The following is a 21500-nucleotide window of genomic DNA, read 5'->3' as shown; positions in this document are numbered from 1 at the left end:
ACGACACTGCATTGCCTGTGTTCCTCAGAAGTACAATGCAATGTTCCTTCGAAAATCCATGCAACTGCGAATACATTCCATGTTTTATTTCTGACTAGTTTATAAAAGTTTGGAGGAACATATGATAGCTAATACCTCTCACTTCGAAACTATGGATTAATAAGGAATTAAGATGTCATGAATATGATAGTTTAAAGCATCCTGAAACGCATATCAGAAAAGTAAAAGACATTTGTAGTTTTCACAGAATAATAATTCATCCATTATACGAAGGTTGTTCAGAATGTAAGTTCCGATCTGCCGCGAAATGGAAACCACAGTGAAAACCAGAAATGTTTTGTTTACAGCAGTTAGGTGCGTCTTCTGCCTACTTCTCTACATAGTTGCCGCTCTAACTTCGAGTGTTGTCGTAGTGTTGTATGAACTTTCCAATATCGTAGTCATAGAAAGAAGCCGCCTGTGCTTTCGGCCAGTTATCTGCACTTGTATGCAGCTCGTTGTCTGTGGAAAAATTTTTTCTTCATAACCGGAGGTTCTTGTTAGCTGATATGAGCCTCAGGGGAGCCAATTACGTACTGTATTGTGGGTGATGAAACACTTCTCATCGGAAACGCTGCAGGGGCGTCTTCATTGCCCCTGCTGTGTGCGGCCGAGAATTGGCATGAAGAAGGAACTACTCGACAGTTGTGTTATGTGGGCTGCATGAAACAGGCGAAATCTCTAACCAGGCCTTCATACTTGGCGGGAGACGCTATTCCCTACGCATCTTTACGTGCTCACTGTTCACTCAAAACCGGAAAGAGCGACGCGACACAATCGACGGCCATACAAGAGACACTGCCCAACACAACTGTGCAAAGCTTCACCGGATTTTCCCGATGGTTTCCATTTCGCGACCGATCGGCACTTACTTTCTAGACAAACCTCATATTACGGGAGTGCATTACTTTTTCTAATATTTCGGCAGTGTGGTTCAAATGGCTCTGATCACTATGGGACTTAACATCTGAGGTCATCAGTCACCTAGAACTTAGAGCTACTTAAACCTAACTAACCTAAGGACATCACACACATCCATGTCCGAGGCAGGATTCGAACCTGCGACCATAGCGGTCGCACGTTTCCAGACTGAAGCGCCTAGAAATGCTCGGCCACATTGGCCGGCTAGGCAGTATGTCTTCATAAGGGAGATTTCAGCATTGTTGATAATTTTCTGTTTAGTAGAGATGAACTTAGGCATATAGGCCTCCAAATTTTCTTTGTCTAAGGAAGCATGTTGAACGAAGGCATTGGCAGTTAATCCTAAAACAGTCTTTTTGTTCAAACGGTTTCCTCTGCCGTTGTAACATTATGTGCTCTAATAAGGACTCACATTCCCTTCTAATACTTTTGCCTAGTGCCATTCGGTGCAGCCTGCTTATGTCCCTGTTTCTACTTCCAGCAAATAGGGTGAGTGGCCATTTGTCTGTAGTTGTGGTACAACCTACATGTTGGTGGGTGGTGGTACCTTCTGGATGGCGTCGACATGTAGCCCTTTCTCCATTTTGTCTCATTCGTAGCCGTGTTCTTCCTTCTCTGGGAGGTAACGTTGGCGTTTCTTTTCAGCCTGAAAAGAGACATGCTTTGAGAAATTTAGATCAGAAAAGATTTACCAGTTAATTCAGTAAAAGCGATCAGTCTGCATCAAAACACTATTGTGGTTATCGACAGATGGAACCTTTTTGTGTGTGTCTGCGTTGCAGTCTGTGATGGCGGCATCGCTCACCACTTCATTGATGGGTGCAAGAATAGCATCAAAATTCGCTGTGACACTGTGCAGCTGGTTTTGCAAAGTTTGTCAAGCAGGGAGTCTCCAGTCGCCACCATCCATTGTGGTGATCACAGCGTGGCAAAAGTTTTAACAATTCGACAGAGCCTATGGAAGTAGAAAAATACCGGAACGAATTACCGCTGTGTACAATCCTCCAGCACTGGCCAAGTAGCAAGAGGTTACACCATACGGCGGCGATGTTGTCTCTTCCGTTTCCCAGAGCGAACTGTCGTCGGAGACTGTCATCAGCCAAAATGGGAAATTATCGTCCCATATGTAGGCTGCCGTTAACGGCTAAAGTGAAACGGCTGCGTTTGGAGTGGTGCTAGAAGTGCGAGCATAGACTGCTGCTCAATAACCTCACGTTATGTTCAGCTATGGATTGCGGTTCGCACTAATCCAGATGACCGTTGTTGATGACTGCCCCGGATGACAATTATTGGTGACTATGGTCTCGACATCAGAGAGGTCCCATTGTTCCAACCTTCTTGAGAGACATAGCAATAGTAGCCATGGCGTGAGGGGAGACTTCGTATATGACTTCAGGTCATAACTGGTGACCGATGTACTCCGACGGCACGCGGTTCGTGGGCCATCCTGCGTCTCATGTCTTACCTCTGTGGCGCCATCTTTCATTAGTAAAATGGTCATACACACATGGCACACATCTCTGAGAACTGTCTGCATGACGCTGACGTATTCTTGGGGTCAGAAAGATCCCCAGATCTGTCCTCATAGCCGGCCGGTGTGGCTGAGCGATTCTAGGCGCTTCAGTCTGGAACCGCGGGGCTGCTAAGGTCGCAGGTTCGAATCCCGCCTGGGGAATGGATGTGTGTGATGCCCTTAGGTTAGTTAGGTTAAAGTAGTTCTAAGTTCTGGGGGACTAATGACCTCAGATATTAAGTCACATAGTGCTCAGAGCCATTTGAACCAATCTGTCCTCATGTCCGTCCCAGTGTCATTAACGGTTAGAACGATTTTCGACCATTTTCCTCAGGAGAGGATTAATGGCTTTATGAGACCCTTCCCAAACGAAACAATTCATGTATCGAGGCCAGAGGAAGTTCAACTTCATTGTGGTAAGTGGGATCACACTGTCAAGTTCTTTGTGTATTTCACTCGTAATTAGTAATCACTGAAATACACTGAAGCGCCAAAATATTGGTGTATACATGCATATTCAAATACAGAGATACGCAAACAGCCCGAATACGGCGCAGCGGTCGACAACGATTATATTAGACAACAAGTGTCTGGGGCAGTTGTTAGATCGGTTACCACTGTTACAGTGGCGTGTTATCAAGATTTAAGTGAATTTGAACGTATTGTAATAGTCGGCGCACGAGAGATGGGACACATCATCTCCGAGATAGCGATGAACCGGGCATTTTCCCGTACGACCATTCCACAAGTGTACTGTGAATATCAGGAATCCGGCAAAAACTTCAGATCTGCGAAATCACTGTGGCCAGACAAACATCCTGCAAGAATGGGACCAACGACGACTGAAGAGAATCGTTCTACGTGACTGAAGTGGAACCCTTCCTCAAATGGCTGCAGATTTCAATGCTGGGCCATCAACATGTGTCAGCGAGCGAATCATTTAACGGAAAATCATCGATATGGGCTTTCAGAGCCGAAGGCCCACTCGTGTACCCATGATGACTCCACGACATAAAGCTTTACTCCTCGCCTGGGCACGTCAACACCTGCAATGGACTGTTGATGACTGGAAAAATTTGCCTGGTCGGTCGAGTCCCGTTTCAAATTATCAAGCAGATGGACGTGTACGAGTATGGAGACCACCTCATGAATCCATGGACCCTGTTGTCAGCAGGGGACTATTCAAGCTGGTGCAGGCTCTGTAATGGTGTGTGGCGTGTGTAGTTGGAGTGATATGGGACCCCTGATTCATCTAGATACGACTGTGCCAGATGACACGTACGTAAACATCCTCTCTGATCAGCTGCATCCATTCATGTCCATTGAGCATTCCGACAGACCTGGACAATTCCAGCAGGACAATGCAACGCCCCACACGGCTACAATTGCTACAGAGTGGCTCCAGGAACGTTCTTATGAGTTAAAACACTGTCGATGGCTACCAAACTACCCGGACACGAACATTACTGAGCATATCTGGGATGCCTTGCAACGTGCTGTTCAGAAGAGGTCTCCGCCCCCTCGTAGTCTTACGGATTTATGGACAGCCCTGCAGGAATCATGGGGTCAATTCCCTCCGGCACTACTTCAGACATTAGTCGAGACCATGCCAAGTTGTGATGCGGCAGTTCTGCATTATCGCTGGGACCTACACAATATTAGGCGGGTGTGCCAGTTTCCTTGGCTCTTCAATGTAACATCATGTACCCTCTTAACCCGTGGTCGTTCATTTCGTTTCCTCCTTCCCTCCGGGTTTCATTTTACTCGTCAGGCATTGTATGTTGTGCAATGAGCTTATATAGAACGTATTATGCATGGTGTCGGATGAAACTGTTACGTAGCGACTAAAAGAGAAGCGAAACGTAGGAAAAGATTAAAGACAACATTGAAACTTTCGGATAGAGAAGACAGCGCAGCCAGTGAGCTGCTCCGGATCCAGAACGAGGTGACGTGAGCGGAGCTGTCCCTTTAGCGAGTGCGTGGGCGTTGCAAACGCAGACGCCGTGAGCTATGTGTGGTTGCGGCCGGTCCCAGTCGATACTGTTTTACGTGACGATGATTGTCCAGGGGTGAGGGGGGGAGGCGGGGTGGCGAGGGGCGGACCGCTGGAAGCGACCGGGTTGAAAGCCCGCGGTCCGAGAGCAGCCACAGCGAGCTGAGCCCATTAGCGAGCCAGTTAGCACGTGCTCTCGCGTCACAGCAGTATCAGCCATCGCTTTGTGGAGAACTCAGCGTTACGGATGCAACACGTGCTGGTTCTAAAGGGATTGACTAGATCTAGGAGGAGACCAAAGTGACAGATGCTTGTGTATTTCATTCTGGTACAGCCAAATCAACCTCAAAGCGCCTTCATCGGTTTTCAAAAGGCACAGGACAGCCTGAAAGGGGACATGATTTGGACAATTTTGATCGGAAAAGATTTACCAGTTGATCTAGTAAAAGCGATCAATCTGTAACAAAACACAAATATGTTTACTTGCACAGGGGAGCAACTAACAGAACGAATAAACACAAATAAGCAGACATTTTATAACCGAATTGTATGAGGTCATATAAAGATGGAAACAAATTTTTAAATATGGAAGATTTCTCTCAGAGAAGTATACAGTGTGCAGTGGGTGTAAATGTAAATATATCTATTGGTGACTAAGGACGGTGTAATGAATAGCATTACATTAGTATTTACATCATTTGCACAGTAATAATTATAACTATTACATGTCATATGTTTTTAAATTGGGTAATTCCTCCAAGAATATGTGGCAAGAACAAGCCATTAGTACTTATTCTCCGATGCGCAGCAGGTGAGATGCTGAAGTGTGGACGTGTGGATGCAAGACGGTAAGGCTTTACTGACAGGGATAGTCCACGTAGTGATGCAGTTACGGCTGTGCAGAAAACAGCAGGTCGTAAAGTTTGTGAAGTGTTTGTGGGAAGACTGTTCAAAGCAAAGAAAAAACAACCAGCACACTCATGTATGAAGTAGTATTCTAAACATGAATGATGTTTTTATTGTGCAACACAGAAGATAAGTTACAAAGAGAGTTATACATTTTTTAGAAATATAGCACGAGAATATGGACCGACATCTCCGCATAAATCAAAAGTAATGGCATTTGCGTAGAAAAATACGATAAGATCCAAAATACAGAAAAATGGCAAAATATTGGAGCAGGTATCCATCTTTAAATGTATTTTATGTGAAATATCTCCAACAAAAGGTCATAACATTGAAATGAAACTTTGCAGACTTAAATATAGACGTGGAAGAAGTCTTAGAACTCTGATATATTAGACCATAAAGAATCGGAACTGGAGCTTTACAAAACAGTGACGTTACCGATAGTATTCTATGGATATGAGACGTGGACACTCTCTAAGAAAGCCAGAAGGAAAATTGCGTCATCCGATATGAAATTTCTCAAGGTAATCAGAAGCTGCCCACTGACAGAAAAATGGTTCAAATGGCTCTGAGCACTATGGGACTTAACTGCTAAGGTCATTAGTCCCCTAGAACTTAGAACTAGTTAAACCTAACTAACCTAAGGACATCACACACATCCATGCCCGAGGCAGGATTCGAACCTGCGACCGTAGCGGTCTCGCGGCTCCAGACTGCAGCGCCAGAACCGCGCGGCCACTTCGGCCGGCCCACTGACAGACAAAATACAAAAAGACAGAAATAATACAAGAGCTATGGATTTCCCACCTGGAAAGCAAAATAAAGTTTAATGATGTAACCAGTTTGTAAGAATGGAGCAAGATCATCTGCCTAGAATCGCCATGACCTACAAGATCACTGGACAGTGAAGTTTCGGGCGTCCGAGGACAAAATGGATGTCGGAATAGGCTGTGCAGCCGACTCCATGAAGTGATGATGATGATGACCATCTAATTGTGCTCAGTAAACATTTTACGTAATTTTTCAGACGTGGAGGATAGGTTGACAGGAGCAAAGAGAACACCTGGGACCTCTACGTGGGAAAGAAGTCTACGCTCACGTTATAGAATAGGAAATGGATACTATTTGCAAGACATACAGGATATAGTGTTTAATAATGACTCGGCGTGGTAAGAATTTCTAGACAGAAGGCAGAGTGGATATGTAATAGTTTCCGAATTTCATAAATCGTTGGCGAAAGTGGCATCCAAAAGACTACTGAAGTTCACGTGGTGTGCAGGATCTACAAGGGCGTTCAATAAGTAATGCCACACATCTTATTCTGAAAGTAGGTTGATTTCATTCAGGATTCCAATACACTCTTTCGGCAACAAGACCCTATTTTTCAACATAACCTCCGTTTAATGTGACGGCCTTGCGCCATCTTACTGGGGTAGCCTATGTGCCCAAACAGTATCACTTTCCTGTTGGAGCCAACATCTTTCTGCATCAATAACCTCTCTTTCATCCACCCTGCTTCCCGGAGAGTGCATTCGTCACTGAGCCAAAGAGATGGAACTCGAAAGGCACAGTTTTGTTTCTGGTTCGAAGTGATGAATCCATGCTTCATTGCCCATGAGGATTTTCATAAAGACTGTCACCATCAGCCTCATAATACACAAACAGTTCCGAATGGATGACCTTCATTGCTCCTTATCGTGTTCTGTTTGGAGGCGAGGAACACAACGGGCTCATACCTTTGAGTACCCTGACTGGTGTGTCATCCCGTGTCATCCCGTCGGAGATTGGAGTTCTCCTTCGGGTATGAGTATGTGTGTAGTACTTAGCGTGAGTTAGTTTAATTTAGGTAAAGTAGTGCGTAAGCCTATGGACCGATGACCTCAGCAGTTTGGTCCCTTAGAAAAAAGAAAGTGTCAGCCCTATCAACAGAAAAGTCCAGTTGAGTAGCGAGATATTTGCTTGTGATCCGTTGATCACCACGAATGAGAGTGTCCACACGTTCCAGTATAGTAGGAGCCACAGCTGTGTGAGGCAGGCCGGCAAGCGGGACATCGGACAAGTTTTCGTGACCTTTTTGCGGTGACAGACGCCTCGCGGAACGATTCACTGTGCTTTTGCTCAACTAGGTCTCCGTAGACATTCTGCAAGCGTCTATAAATATTTTCGATGCCCTGATTTTCAGCCAAAAGAATCTAAATGACACTACTCTGGTTGGTACGCACCTCCGTAACAGACGCCATTCTGAAACCTACGTCTAGCGCCGCCACCTACCGAAACTTCATGTACCCATAGGGTTCAAATAGCTCTGAGCACTATGGGACTTAACATCTCAGGTCATCAGTCCCCTAGAACTTAGAACTACTTAAACCTAACTAACCTAAGGACATCACACACATCCATGCCCGAGGCAGGATTCGAACCTGCGACCGTAGCGGTCGCGCGGTTCCAGACTGAAGCGCCTAGAACCGCTTGGCCACCAGCGGCCGGCCATGTACCCATAGGGGCTAAAGTGAGTATATTTCACGATGTCTCACAAATAATCCAAATTTTTTTCAACTGAAATTGGCCGAGAAAAATGTGTTGCATTACTTACTGAACCTCGAAATCCATCAATGGATTATCGGAAGGATATCACACACGATCTTGAAAGTTGTAAAGGGCAGGTAATGCAAAATCATCATAACAGCTCGTGTATCAAAGTTTCTGACACGAATAATGTACTGAAATATGGAAAAGAAAGTTGACCATATGCTAGATAGCGGTCCAGTTTGGATTTATGAAAATCCGGAAAGGAGATTTGGACATTGCACTAGCTGAAGTAATCAGAAATAAAGAAGATCATGACACGTTCATAACATTTATTGTTTAAGAAAAAATCGTACGACAATGTAATATTGTGTGAAAGACTTAGAGAAATAAATGTAAGTTACGGAAAAAAACGGATAATATATATATAAATGGTTTTCCATCATCATTTTTTTCTCTTGGTTGTATATATACAACCAAGAGAAAAAAAATTATGATGGAAAACCAAGAGTGAATTTCTAGCATTAAAAGGTATAAAATATCTGATAAATATGGTGTCCGTCCACCCTCCACCTCTATGCAGGTTTGAACTCTGCTGAGGACACTTTCAGTGAAGTGTCTGAATGTCTATGAATGTATGGCACCTCTTTCTTCCTCAAGAGCCGAAATAAGAGAAGGTAATGATGTTGGACGATGGGGTCTACAGAGAAGTCCACATTCTTTTCATCTCAGGGGTGTTCCATTGGGTACAGCTCAGGACTCTGGGCAGGCCAGCCCATTTCACGAATTTATTGTCCACAAATCATTGCCTCCCAGAGAAGTGTGAAAGAACCGCTCTTATTCTCTATTTACAAAAACGATGTGATGGACAGGGTAAGAAGCAAATTGCGATTGTTTGCTGATGACGCTGTGGTGTATGTCAAGGTGTGTTTTCGTTGGCTTACTGTAGGAGGATACAAGATAATTTAGGCAAAGTTTCTAGTTGGGGCTATGAGTCGCAGCTAGCCCTAAATGTACAAAAATCTAAGTTAATGCAGATGAGCAGGAAAAACAGACCCATATCGTTCGAATACAGGTCTAGTAGTGTGCTGGTTGACACAGTAACGTCGATGAAATACCTAGGCCTAACGTTATAAAGCGATATGAAATGGAATGTGCATCTAAGGATTGTAGTACGGAAGGCGAGATGTCGATTTCGGTTTTACTTATGTCGACCAGAATCTGTCGGTAAGGGTATGCAACCACTATTATTAACATAATTGAATGGATTTTAGAAAACCTGCATAGTCGCAAACAAAAAAGTAGTAGATTTTTTTTGTGCATTTATTCCAAATGACAGGTTTCGTGCACTGTCCATCATCAGATTTCCATTTCATAGCAAAAATAACTTTGATACCTTATTCCTTATTCATAAATTCACGAAACAAAAGGGTGTTGTATATAATTTAATCTTGGAGAATGGGCATGTTGGTTGTGGGGACTACGAGAAACGTTGAGACATAATCGAAGGGTTTATTTTAGCACTTCTCACGGCCAAAATTCTCATTCTGCAAGTTTAACTTATATGTAACATCTTTTGGTTCGTGAATGTGTGAATAAGGAACAAGCTGTCAACATTATTTTTACTATGAGATGGAAATCTGATGATCGGCAGAGCACGAACTAAGACATTTGTAATAAATACATCAAAAAACAACTATCACCTGTTGGTTTACTACTATTCAGATTTTCTTAACTCCAGTCAATTATATCGATTTCGGTTTGTTAGGATAATTTTAGGAAAGTCTGATGCATCTGTAAGGATGGCCGCATACCTGACATTGGTGCAACCCATTCTTGAATACTGTTCGAGTACTTGGGATCCACATCAATTCGGGTTACAGGAAGACATCGAGGCAATTCAGAGATGGACTGCTAGATTTGTTAGTGTTAGGTTCCATCAACACTCAAGAATCACGGAAATGCTTTGTGAACTCAAGTGCGTATTATTATGCCCTGACTGAACTACGATCATCAGCTCATAAATGTCCACTATTTTATTGCTCTGATATATGGATGATAGGACTAAAACATATGAAACATTAGTTCACATTATTACAAGACTATACAAGCTTAACATTACACAGCCCATTGGCACAGGAGTGTATCGAATAATTACAACTGTCTTTGAACAGTAAAGCAGCACTTCACACACACAATTTACCAACTCTTCACTTAAAGTACGTAAAAGTTCAACGTTTACAACAGTTCACTTCCATCTGAGACTTGAATAGAACTGGTGCCCTAGCTAGATGATGCTGACTGATTCGTCAGAGTTTACAAACTGGGCAGAGAGCGTTCATGCTCGGCTCTGTATCGCCCTCCTTGTGATATCGCTGCGCTGCTGAGAGAGAGTGCGTGTCTTCAGGAGCGCCTGCCATTCGTCATTGTCTGTGGTACTGATGGACATTACCGACTTTGGTATGGCACAACGATCTTTGGACGATATCACAGGAATCCCTGGAGAGAAGAATATGTTCTTTCCACGAAACACTGTTGAGAAAATTTAGAGAACTGGCATCTGAAGCTGACTCCAGAACGATTCTACTGCCGACAACGTACATTTCGCGTAAGGGATACGAAGACCCTTCCATCGGATTACCAGAGGCTACAGCGAGATTCATTGCTTCAAATCACTCGTTTCTAATCACCCGCTCTCAAGTGCCGTCTGTCCAACATCTTAAGCGACGCTTATCTTTAACTACAGGAAGATGTTGCTTATGAAAGCTTCTTAACCGTTGTACTCCACTCTTTTTTCCTCTGTATGCGCAATCATTGTACCACCTGTATTGCTGGTGGCACTTTTGAACTCACGAATGAGAACTTCCACTGATTTCATGTGATATTTTACGATCACCCTGTCTAAAGCTCTACGCTTCCTGTCCTTCAGTAGATGAAGTCTGCTTGGTTCTGATTTAGCCGTGGTTGTTCCTTCCTCTTTCTTCCCGTTTTCGCTTCACACCACGCCTCCAGTAATCAAGATGGGCATTTTGGGTTTGAAATGTCTCTGACGGATTTGTTACTCAGATGACATCGAATGTCCGGTCCACGTTGTAATTCGATGAAATCCCCTGATATACGCGTTCTGCTGTTCCTGCTTGTCTAATGAAGATACGCACTCCATTTCTTATTTGATACTGGCGTGTTCTCCTCTCGTGATACTCATGGTGAATTCTGCATTACAAAGGGATGCTCGGATACATTTGATACCTTGCGTAAATCCCGTACCTCTAAGAAGCACTCACAGAAGCAACTGAATGGTTCAGGAGTGGGATGAAAATTCAATGTGAAAGATATTGACTAAAAAACTTGGTGATTATGTTGATAACTTCGACGTGCGTTTCACTGGCCGGTTGACTGGTGCTTATTGAGAATCGGGTCCGCGAGGTTTCTCACAGGCCCTTTCAGTTTTTGCTCTGCGTACAGTTGTTAGTGGAGAACCATAGCCAGTCGTCTGTGGCTTGAACAATGGCTGTTCCTTGTAATTTGATGTATGTGTCGAGAAATTTCTCCATATTTGTATGACGCCGTGTTAATTTGTTTGCTTTATGGGTATTACATTAAATGTCTGCCTGAAAGTTTCTGTAACATACAATCCTCCAGAATTTAAACTAGCCATGGGCTGTAAACAGTTAAAAACTACACAGTCGACTGATCAGAGACGATTTAGAATTGATTTTCAAGGTAACTCCATCAGCTCCAAGTAAAGTGAGAATGAACCTGTTGATCCCTTTTCAGAAATAGACTAATCCTTTATTGTTGTTGTTATTGTGGTCTTCAGTCCAGAGACTGGTTTGATGCGGCTCTCGATGCTACCCTATCCTGTGCAAGCTTCCTCATCTCGAAGTACCTACTACAACCTACATGCTTCTAAATGCTTCGTGTATTCATCTCTTGGTCTCCCTCTGCGATATTTATCCCCCACGCTGCCCTCAGAACATGCCCAACCAACCAATTCCTTCTTCTAGTCAAGTTGTGCCACAGATTCCTCTTCTCCCCAATTCTATTCAGTACCTCCTGATTAATTACGTGATCCATTCTTCTAATCTTCAGCATTCTTCTATAGCACCACATTTCGAAAGCCTCTATTCTTTTCTAGTCAAAACTATTTACCGTCCGTATTTCACTTCCAAAAGTTGCTACACTCCAAACAAATACTTTTAGAAAAGACTTTCTGAGACTTAAATCTATACTCGATTTCAACAAATTTCTCTTCTTCAGGAACGCTTTCCTCACCATTGCCAGTTTACATTTTATATCCTCTCTACTTCGACCATAATCAGTTATTTTGCTCCACAAATAGGAAAACTCATCGACTACTTCAAGTGTCTTATTTTCTAATCTAATTCCCTCAGCATCACCTGATTTAATTCGACTACATTCCATTATCCTCGTTTTGCTTTTGTTGATGTTCATCTTATATCGTCCTTTGAAGACACTGTCCGTTCCGTTCAACTGCTCTTCCAAGTCCTTTTCTGTCCCTGGCGGAATTACAATGTCATCGGCAAACCTTAAAGTTTTTATTTCTGCTTCATGGATTTTAATTCCTACTCCGAATTTTTCTTTTGTTTCCTTTAATGCTTGCCCAATACACAGATTGAATAACATCGGGGAGAGGCTACAACCCCGTCTCACTCCCTCCCCACCCACTGCTTCCCTTTCATGCCCCTCGACTCTTATAACTGCCATCTGGTTTCTGTACAAATTGTAAATAGCCTTTTGCTCTATGTATTTTACCCCTGTCACCTTTAGAATTTGAAAGAGAGTATTCCAGTCAACATTGTCAAAAGCTTTCTCTACATCTACAAATGCTAGAAACGTAGGTTTTCCTTTCCTTAATCTACTTTCTAAGATAAGTCGTAGGGTCAGTATTGCCTCACGTGTTCCACTATTTCTACGGAATCCAAAATGATCTTCCCCGAGGTCAGCTTCAACCAGTTTTTCCATTCGTCTGTAAAGAATTCGTGTTAGTGTTTTACAGCCGTGACTTATTAAACTGATAGTTCGGTAATTTTCACACCTGTTAACACCTGTTTTCTTTGGGATTGGAATTATTACTTTCTTCTTGAAGTATGAAGGTATTTCGCCTGTCTCGTACATCTTGCTCACCAGATGGTAGAGTTTTGTCAGGGATGGTTCTCCCAAGACTACCCGTAGTTCTAATGGTATGTTGTCTACTCCTGGGGCCTTGTTTCTACTCAGGTCTTTCAGTGCTCTGTCAAACTCGTCACGCAGTATCATATCTCTCATTTGATCTTTATCTACGTCTTCTTACATTTCATAATATTGCCTTCCAGTACATTGCCCTTGTATGGGGCCTCTATATACTCCTTCCACGATTCTGGTTCCCTTCTTTGCTTAGATCTGGGTTTCCATCTGAGCTCTTGATATTCTTACAAGTGGTTCTGTTTTCTCCAAAAGTCTCTTTAATTTTCCTGTAGGCAGTATCTATCTTACCCCTAGTGATATTACCTCTACATCCTTACGTTTGTCCTCTAGCAATCCCTCCGTAGCCATTTTATGCTTTCTGTCAACCGCATTTTTGAGACGTTTGTATTCCTTTTTGCCTGTTTCATTTACTGCATTTCTGTATTTTCTCCTTTCATGAATTAAATTCAATATCTCTTCTGTTACCGAAGGATTTTTACTAGCCCTCATCTTTTTACCTACTTGATTCTCTGCTGCCTTCAGTATTTCATCTCTCAAAGCAACCCATTCTTCTTCTACTGTTTTTCTTTCCCCAATTCTTCTCAATCGTTCCCTAATGCTCTCTCTGAAACTCTCTACAATCTTTGGTTCTGTCAGTTTATCCAGGTCCCATCTCCTTAAATTCCTACCTTTTTGCAGTTCCTTCAGTTTTAGTCAACAGTCCATAACCAATAAATTGTGGTCAGAGTCCACATCTGTCCCTGCAAATATCTTACAATTTAAAACCTGGCTCCTACATCATTGTCTCACCATTATATAATCTATCTGAATTCTTCCAGTGTCTCTAGACGTCTTCAACGCAAACAACCTTCTTTCATGATTCCTAAATAAAGTGTTAGCTACGATTAAGTTATACTCTGTGCAAAATTCTACCAGGTGACCCCCTCTGCCGACCGGCGTGGCCGAGCGTTTCTAGGCGCTATAGTCTGGAAACGCGCGACCGCTACGGTCGCAGGTTCGAATCCTGCCTCGAGCATGGCTGTGTGAGATGTCCTTGGGTTAGTTAGGTTTAAGTATCTCTAAGTTCTGGGGGACTGATGACCTCAGAAGTTAAGTACCATAGTGTCCAGAGCAATTTTTTTGACTTCCTCTTTCATTCATTACCCCCATCCCATATTCACCTACTTCATTTCCTTCTCATCCTTTTCCCACTGTCGAGTTCCAGTCCCCCATGACTATTAAATTTTCGTCTCCCCTCACTATCTGAATTATTTCTTTTATCATATCATACATTTCTTCAATTTCTTCGTCATCTGCGGAGTTAGTTGGCATATAAACTTGTACTGTTGTGGTAGGCGTGGGCTTCGTGTCTATCGTGGCTACAATAATGCGTTCACTATGCTGTTCGTAGTAGCTTACCCGCGCTCCTATTTTTGTGTTCATTATTAAACCTACTGCTTCATTACCCCTATTTGATTTTGTATTTATACCAATGTATTCACCTAACCAAAAGTCTTGTTCCTCCTGCCACCGAAGTTCACTAATACCCACTATGTTTTTCCATTTCCCCTTTTAAATTTTCTAACCCCTTATTACGCAACTTAAATAGACAATTTTTTGAATAAGTTACGGAACAAATTACACATTAATCAAAATACCTGTCGATATGTCCTTGGAAGGATTCTTGATTTTGTAAAATATTCCTATGATTCTATGACATTCGAGCTACCTACGTGGTCGACCGCAAAATTGTCCCACCATGTTAATCGTAAGACGTACTCAGGTCGGCGAATTGATTCTATGACGGACACAACACATAGAGAGATGCCGTCTGGACCGAGTAGCTTCTACTAAACGCAGAGATTGTGTGGGTCTGGTGTTGGAGCCATGTGTACCACTTCGTTTCTAACTCACATACCTAGCGCTTGTTGCCTGACAATAACTTTCTGAGCATGTGGTTAACGATATGGCTAGTGGCTTGTGCTGCAATTGCCTTGAGAAATTAATCCTGAGAAATTAATTTTCGAATTAGACAAATGTGATATTCCCTTGAACTGAACAGACCGTACTAATTCTTCTCCTGCTTTCGCTACTTCGAGATACATCACACAAAAATCACATTTGATGTGACATAACTTCAATTGATACTCTAATTCGAACACAGATTAACTCAGCAGCTTGTAAAATCCAAGTGTGATAGTAAATTCATCATAAGTGACACTTGATCTGCTCTAAATCAAGTCGGAGGCATCACTGATTCCGTATCACACTAAATTTTAACATCAGAACTACGAAAATATTCGTCTCAATGTCGCATATTTCCATTTCGACACTACGGTGACAGTTACTATGTGTAACTTTGGCTTAATTTACAGGAAATCTGTAGAGAGAAAGCTGTCAAGAGCGTTGCCAGGTATCAGGGATTTCCTTACGTAGACTCGACAGGAGGAGTGTTTCAGTAGTAAAGAAGAAATGTATTAAAATTTCATGTGTGGTGCGGCAGCTTTCACGCACGTCAGTGTTTATGAGCCATGATCTATGAGCCATGTAACGATATAATTTCGTAGGTATATTGAGTGGCATATTTGGATGCTGTCTGTCTAACAGCGTTAGTGACAAAGAAGTAATAAATTTAAATTTTATGCACACTTTATGTGGCAAAATTCATGCAAATTTTATGCGGCAGTTTTTCACACAGCTCATTTTTTGTGATTACATATCTCCTGAACTATTTTAGGTAAGTGATTCTTACCCCAACAGCGATCGTTGCCTGACTGTAAGGGATATGTGTACCAAGTTTGGTTGAAATTGGTCAGTGGTTTAGGGGAGGTATGGAACATAGACTCCTACACACATATGCATACATCCGTCTCTATAATATGTATGGATTTACCCTGTAGTCGAAATATGTGGCGGTTGCCTGTTTTGTTTAATGTTTGTCACAGCACTCCGTTCTGGCGCTCAAACAAGTGTCTCGTTACTTGCTCAAATCGATCGCCTCACGAGGAACACCATGCTCCACGACAGTTTCCTCCGCTGCGGTAGTATATGTTGCCTCAGTCCCTGACTGTCTGTCGCAACCGCAGTTTCCTGTCCCTGAATTATATTCCTGCTTGCGCCCCTTACTGCCTAAGACTTCACAACTCCAGCCCAATTTTATACAGTGTGGGGCAAATAAAAGTGGCCTGGACGAGTGGATAATATTTGTGGCAACATTACGGAGGTCGAAAAGATCTGCACTTACTTCCAACAGGGTGGACTAACTGCCAAAAACTCAGCCGAATCTAGGAACACAGTTACACAGTCTTCACGCCTGACAGAGATGTTAGCACAGGTCAGCCTGGTCGCGGCCCCAGCTGGCGGCCCAGGTCACCTGATCTGTCAGTGAGTGAATACTTCGGTTGGGGAGTCCTCAAGTCTAAGGTGTATCGCAACAACCCTCATAGTCTTCATGAACGGCAGCAGAACATTTCCTATGAGACTGCATCAATTTCAGCAGTCCAGCTTCGATCCGCCTTTAGCAACTTGCTGACCGGGGCCCAAAAGTGCCAAGAGAGGAATGATGGTTACTTTGAACATCAGCTATAGACAAGATAGTACTGTATTTCCTTCCCTCAGCTGTGTTTCCTTGTACACTGGAACTCTGTTCTCTGGTCCACTTTTATATGCCCCAGCGCGTATTATTCGTAATAAAAGGATGAATATGTTTGAAATGTCTGTGCGGTGTGACGAGTAAGGTCGCATACTGCCGGGGATCGCACATTAACGGTGACAAATTTGGTTTATGTCCGAAGCTGCTCGCAACGTCACGCCTTTAGCATTGTCAACGTGGACACTTCTGTAGAGACTCTTCCCCATCCTTCGAACTATGTCGTATGCCTTTCATCAAGGTTCTCAAAACTTTGAGTCCCACGGCCCACGACGTCAGTTCATCCGGCGCTCCGACGGTAAATGATTTTTATAGATAAAGCGTATGGAACACGAGACATATCTGCCCTAATGCTAGTGTTACTGGGACTACACACAGCCATTAAACCTTTGATTGGAACTTATGCAGTAAAATTCATGCATGAAGAAAAACTCCGACTCATTTCGAAATTTTTAGAGAAACAACGTGGTCGATCGTCAAGAGACTTATTCGTGCTTCAGCAAGTCAAGAGTTCCATCTTTAAATTTGGCCTTCGCCGGCATCATAACAATGGACACGGATATCTTTGTACACAAGGATCTAAGGACGTGTTCTCGTGTCATATTGCGTACAGCCCCTGTTAAATCACCGTCATAAACACCATACACGGGACATTGTCCCGGATTATCCCGTATGAAACTTGTTTGGTGACAAGCGCTCAGTCACCATCAGTCCCGGAATTTTTAAAATACTGCTTTTGAATTCTGAGCCTTGCCTTACCACACAGCAGTGAGGTGGCTCAGCTGCGATGAGGCTCTGTTTCGTTTTTACAAGCTCCGAAACGAAACAAATGTCCCTCATAGTGAGAAAGAAAGTTCATCCCCAGGTGTCAGATCCTGTCTGGTTGTTAGAGCTGTCATTTTTGGTCGGAATCATGAAGTGGACTTGAAACTTCAGGAAAAGGATAATTTCGTCTGTGATCTCTACAGCATCGTCAAACGATTTCGGTGAAAACTGCCATTGTTTGAAGTGCAACTGGAAGGAGAAAACTTTTCTCACCTTCATTTACAAGAGCTTCAAACAGGACTTCAAACTTGACTTTCCGGACGAAAATATTCGTAAATAGAATAAGAATTTTCTGAGCTATTTTCTAATCTTGACAGAATTGAGAGAGACGTTTTTGCGTTCCAGGATCCGTTTGACTGCAAACTTGATTATGTGCCAGTTGGACTACAGTTGGAGCTCATTGATCTGCAAGCAAACATCTTGTTGAAAGCGAAGCACAGAAAAGGAAAAGTTGCTGAATTTTACCTCTAGTTACACAGTACTGAGTTTCCTAAACTGAAGAAATTTACCACTGGTATGTGATCAGTATTTGGCGCAGCTTATGTCTGAGAACAAAAATTGCCAAAAATGAATGCAGCACATTGAACAAAACTGACTGATGAATGTACATTTGAAACCAATTCTCTTGATTCATTAGAGTAATACAAAACCAAACACTGATGATATGTAGAAAGCCAATTTTCTGCTTAGTTTGTGATATTTAGGTATGTCCACACTAGGAACGATGTAATTATCTTTTTGCTAAAGTCGCCTTCTTAGTAACGTTTTAGTTAATAAATATGCTGGTTGTACGTGCCTTTTATCCACTGCATGACACTCAGTCATGATTAAAATGTGGAATTAAGTTTCTAGTGTTTCTTTCCAGAGCTTCCGTATTCTAGAGAATGATGATGAGTCCTGCGTTCGTCACTTTGTCAGTTATACGGTTCGTTGTGGAAATTATTTGGTGACCTGTACCTTAGATGGTAGTGCAACAATGAGAAACACTGAGTGGGCCGAATGTTTGTTCGAAACGAATATTACGACTAATTTTCCAAGTCACTATCATTGTTTGGAAAACTACTCCCGACATCGGATGCAATACCTGTTGTTCCACATCTCAGTGGAAAAAAAAAAGAAAACTTGTTTTTGAATCCGAATCTTTGACCCTGCTATCCAAAGATATCTGATCATTTATCATGCCCTGATTGTTTTGGACGTGATTTATCAACGTTTGCGAAAATCTTTACAGTGAACAGAATGAAACACTTTCCTGCGTGTTTGTTGCAGGTCTCTCGAAATATACTGGGTAATAATCTGTAGAATCTTTCTGCGAGTTTGCTGGTAGCGAAGGCGCGTTCTTTTTTATAGTTTAATGAGCATTTTAATGATAAAAGCGCGCTCTTTATTCCTTCATCCCCCCGTAAACCTGCAACTAATTACCCAATGTAACAACACTGCATTGCGTTTTTCTTGTGCGGAGAGAAATGAATAGCATGTTCCTAATATATAAAGGGGGATGCTTTGCGAAGAGGTTGTATAGTGCCACTATTTATTTGGCTAATGAAAGCAGGCAGGGTAGTTAACATTGCAATCTCAACTGTGCTCTGTGTGTGTGTCTGAAAATTAACTGCGTCGGTAACGGTCCACGATCGTTCTGCGAAACGAAAATTGCCAGTACTACACTTGCAGCATGAAGCAGCATCTGACGCAGCGCTCATCTCGTTGTCAACACGTCGTCGTTCCCTGACTGGTCACTCTAATAACTACGAGAAAGGTTACTTTACGAGCAACATTAGGTAACCGTCATTGTCCAGGTCGGAAAATATCGCTCGCATGGCTGACGGCATGAGGACCTTCTCCCTATGAGATATATACAAACGTATATTCCATTAAACGTTGTGAGTATAAAGTGTATAATAAACTAAACAACGATGCGATAAAATATTATTATTTAAATGAAACAGGCCACGATCAAAAGTTAATTAATTTAATAACGAATTTAATTTTTGTTGTATATAAATACTTACATTTTTACTTTTTCACAGCACTTGTAGTTTTTCTGTTCGGATTATAAATGAAAAAATTTTGAAGTGATCCAACGTGTGAGCACACCACGTAAAATTTGCTGTTTGAACAGCATGATTCCTTTAACACCACAATACAGGAATGTTCCGCCCTGTACTTTCTGATGTCAAGTCGTATGCCAACTTAAATGGAAATTGCAACCGCCTTAAACTGGAGGGGGGGGGGGGCAATCTAGATGATGTTAAAGGTTTTTGCCGTATAAATACCGTCTGTCCTTTTTAACTGCCAGTCATTATACTGGCTTCGATGATATTACTCTGCAGCTGTCTGATGCAGAGTCTTGTACCACTGCACAGTTTCAGCGAATTCAGATTCCGCAATGAAATGACTGACAAACGAACAATCTAAGACAGTGTATCGGCAGTGGCGGGCATCCAACTAATTTAAAAATTCTGCAGAAAAATTTACGTTTTAATTTTCACCAGTCATGGCACCGAGGGACATTTAAATTTTCTTTAGCGCCAGAATCATCTCTCGGACGATCTTGTTGACGTTGAAGATTTCGTTTATGGTCGCAAGAAAGTTCCGGAAACATCTCGGTCCGTCACTGACACATGAACCGCCTTTCAATAGATTAGGGACGCTATTCATCAAAACAATCTGTGAGAAAAAGATTTTTGCAACCCACTCTTACCCATTTCAACCCACCGCTACCGATCTCCCGTAACAACAACAACAGGAAGCCAATGGCTATCAACCAGAAGTGCGAGAGGGTGGTCAAGGAATAATGAGTGTCTTTGCATACACACACTTGACTTTTGTACAGTAGAATCAGTGGTAGACTGGTTTACATTTCTGTGCAACTTTTGTTTTTTTCCTTTGTTGTCATTTCACTACCCTGCTCCATGGGAGCAGGAGTGGGCTGGCATCGGCCCAATTCGTCGCTCTTCAGCCAATCTGTGCTACGAATCAGTCCTGTATTTGCGTTACCACCGCACAAAAAAACCGTACTTTTGGCTAGTTGGTGTTTAAATCACAAACAGCCACGGCTCTCAAAATGTCACTTATCTAGAAGATAATTATATTATGCTGCTGACGTTTTCCGAGTATGCAACTTTGCAGACCAGGTTGTATCGCGGGAGGGCATAAGGTCCAGAATACTGCCATACAGCTATTTAGGGCAGAAGGGGATAACACAAGGTAAACACGAGAAGGAGATTGGCATGAGCGTCCAAAGCAACGGCATTGTATTAAGCGGTTTCTAAAACTATTCGTCTGTTCCACGTAAACAGAAGTGAAATGCGAGCAGTAGGAGAAGAAGAATATGGAAGTGTTTGAACTTTTCCCTGCAGAAGAATATTAAACATTAAGACTGTACATAACGGAGTGAAGAGGAAACATTATACGACCACGTTTCCATAAGAAAGATACGGATTATTGGCATATTTGAAAAAGAATAAGGAACATGAGCTGAGGCACAGTTCTCATTTACACGCACATTGATCTATGATACATAAATTTTACTTCCACCCAAACTTTATAAAATATTGTCCTCAGACTGTAGAATTCAGTCATAAATGACCATCCTCAATCCTGAATACAAACGAACAAAGTAAAATTTACACAAATGGATTAAATGTAATTTTAAATATGGTATCCCTTCCATATGTATTGAGAATTGAGGACGGAACGACAATTTGTTATCATAGACTATAAATAAAGAAATAAATTTATAATTAATGACCAGTTATTCAACCGAGTTGCTGTTTCCGTAATACCGGTAAGACCGCAGTTAATTAATCACGTCGAGAAAACCAGAGAGATTACTTTAAATTTGGATACCCCTTCATACCTCGTGCTTCTGAGAATTTACGTGTAAGCTTCACAGAAACAGACATGACAGTTTGAACTACACCGACGTGTGTAGTTAA

This window comes from Schistocerca nitens, chromosome 7 (genome assembly GCF_023898315.1).
Source record: "Schistocerca nitens isolate TAMUIC-IGC-003100 chromosome 7, iqSchNite1.1, whole genome shotgun sequence".
NCBI classification, from domain to species: domain Eukaryota; kingdom Metazoa; phylum Arthropoda; class Insecta; order Orthoptera; family Acrididae; genus Schistocerca; species Schistocerca nitens.
Note: the sequence above shows the minus strand (reverse complement) of the source record.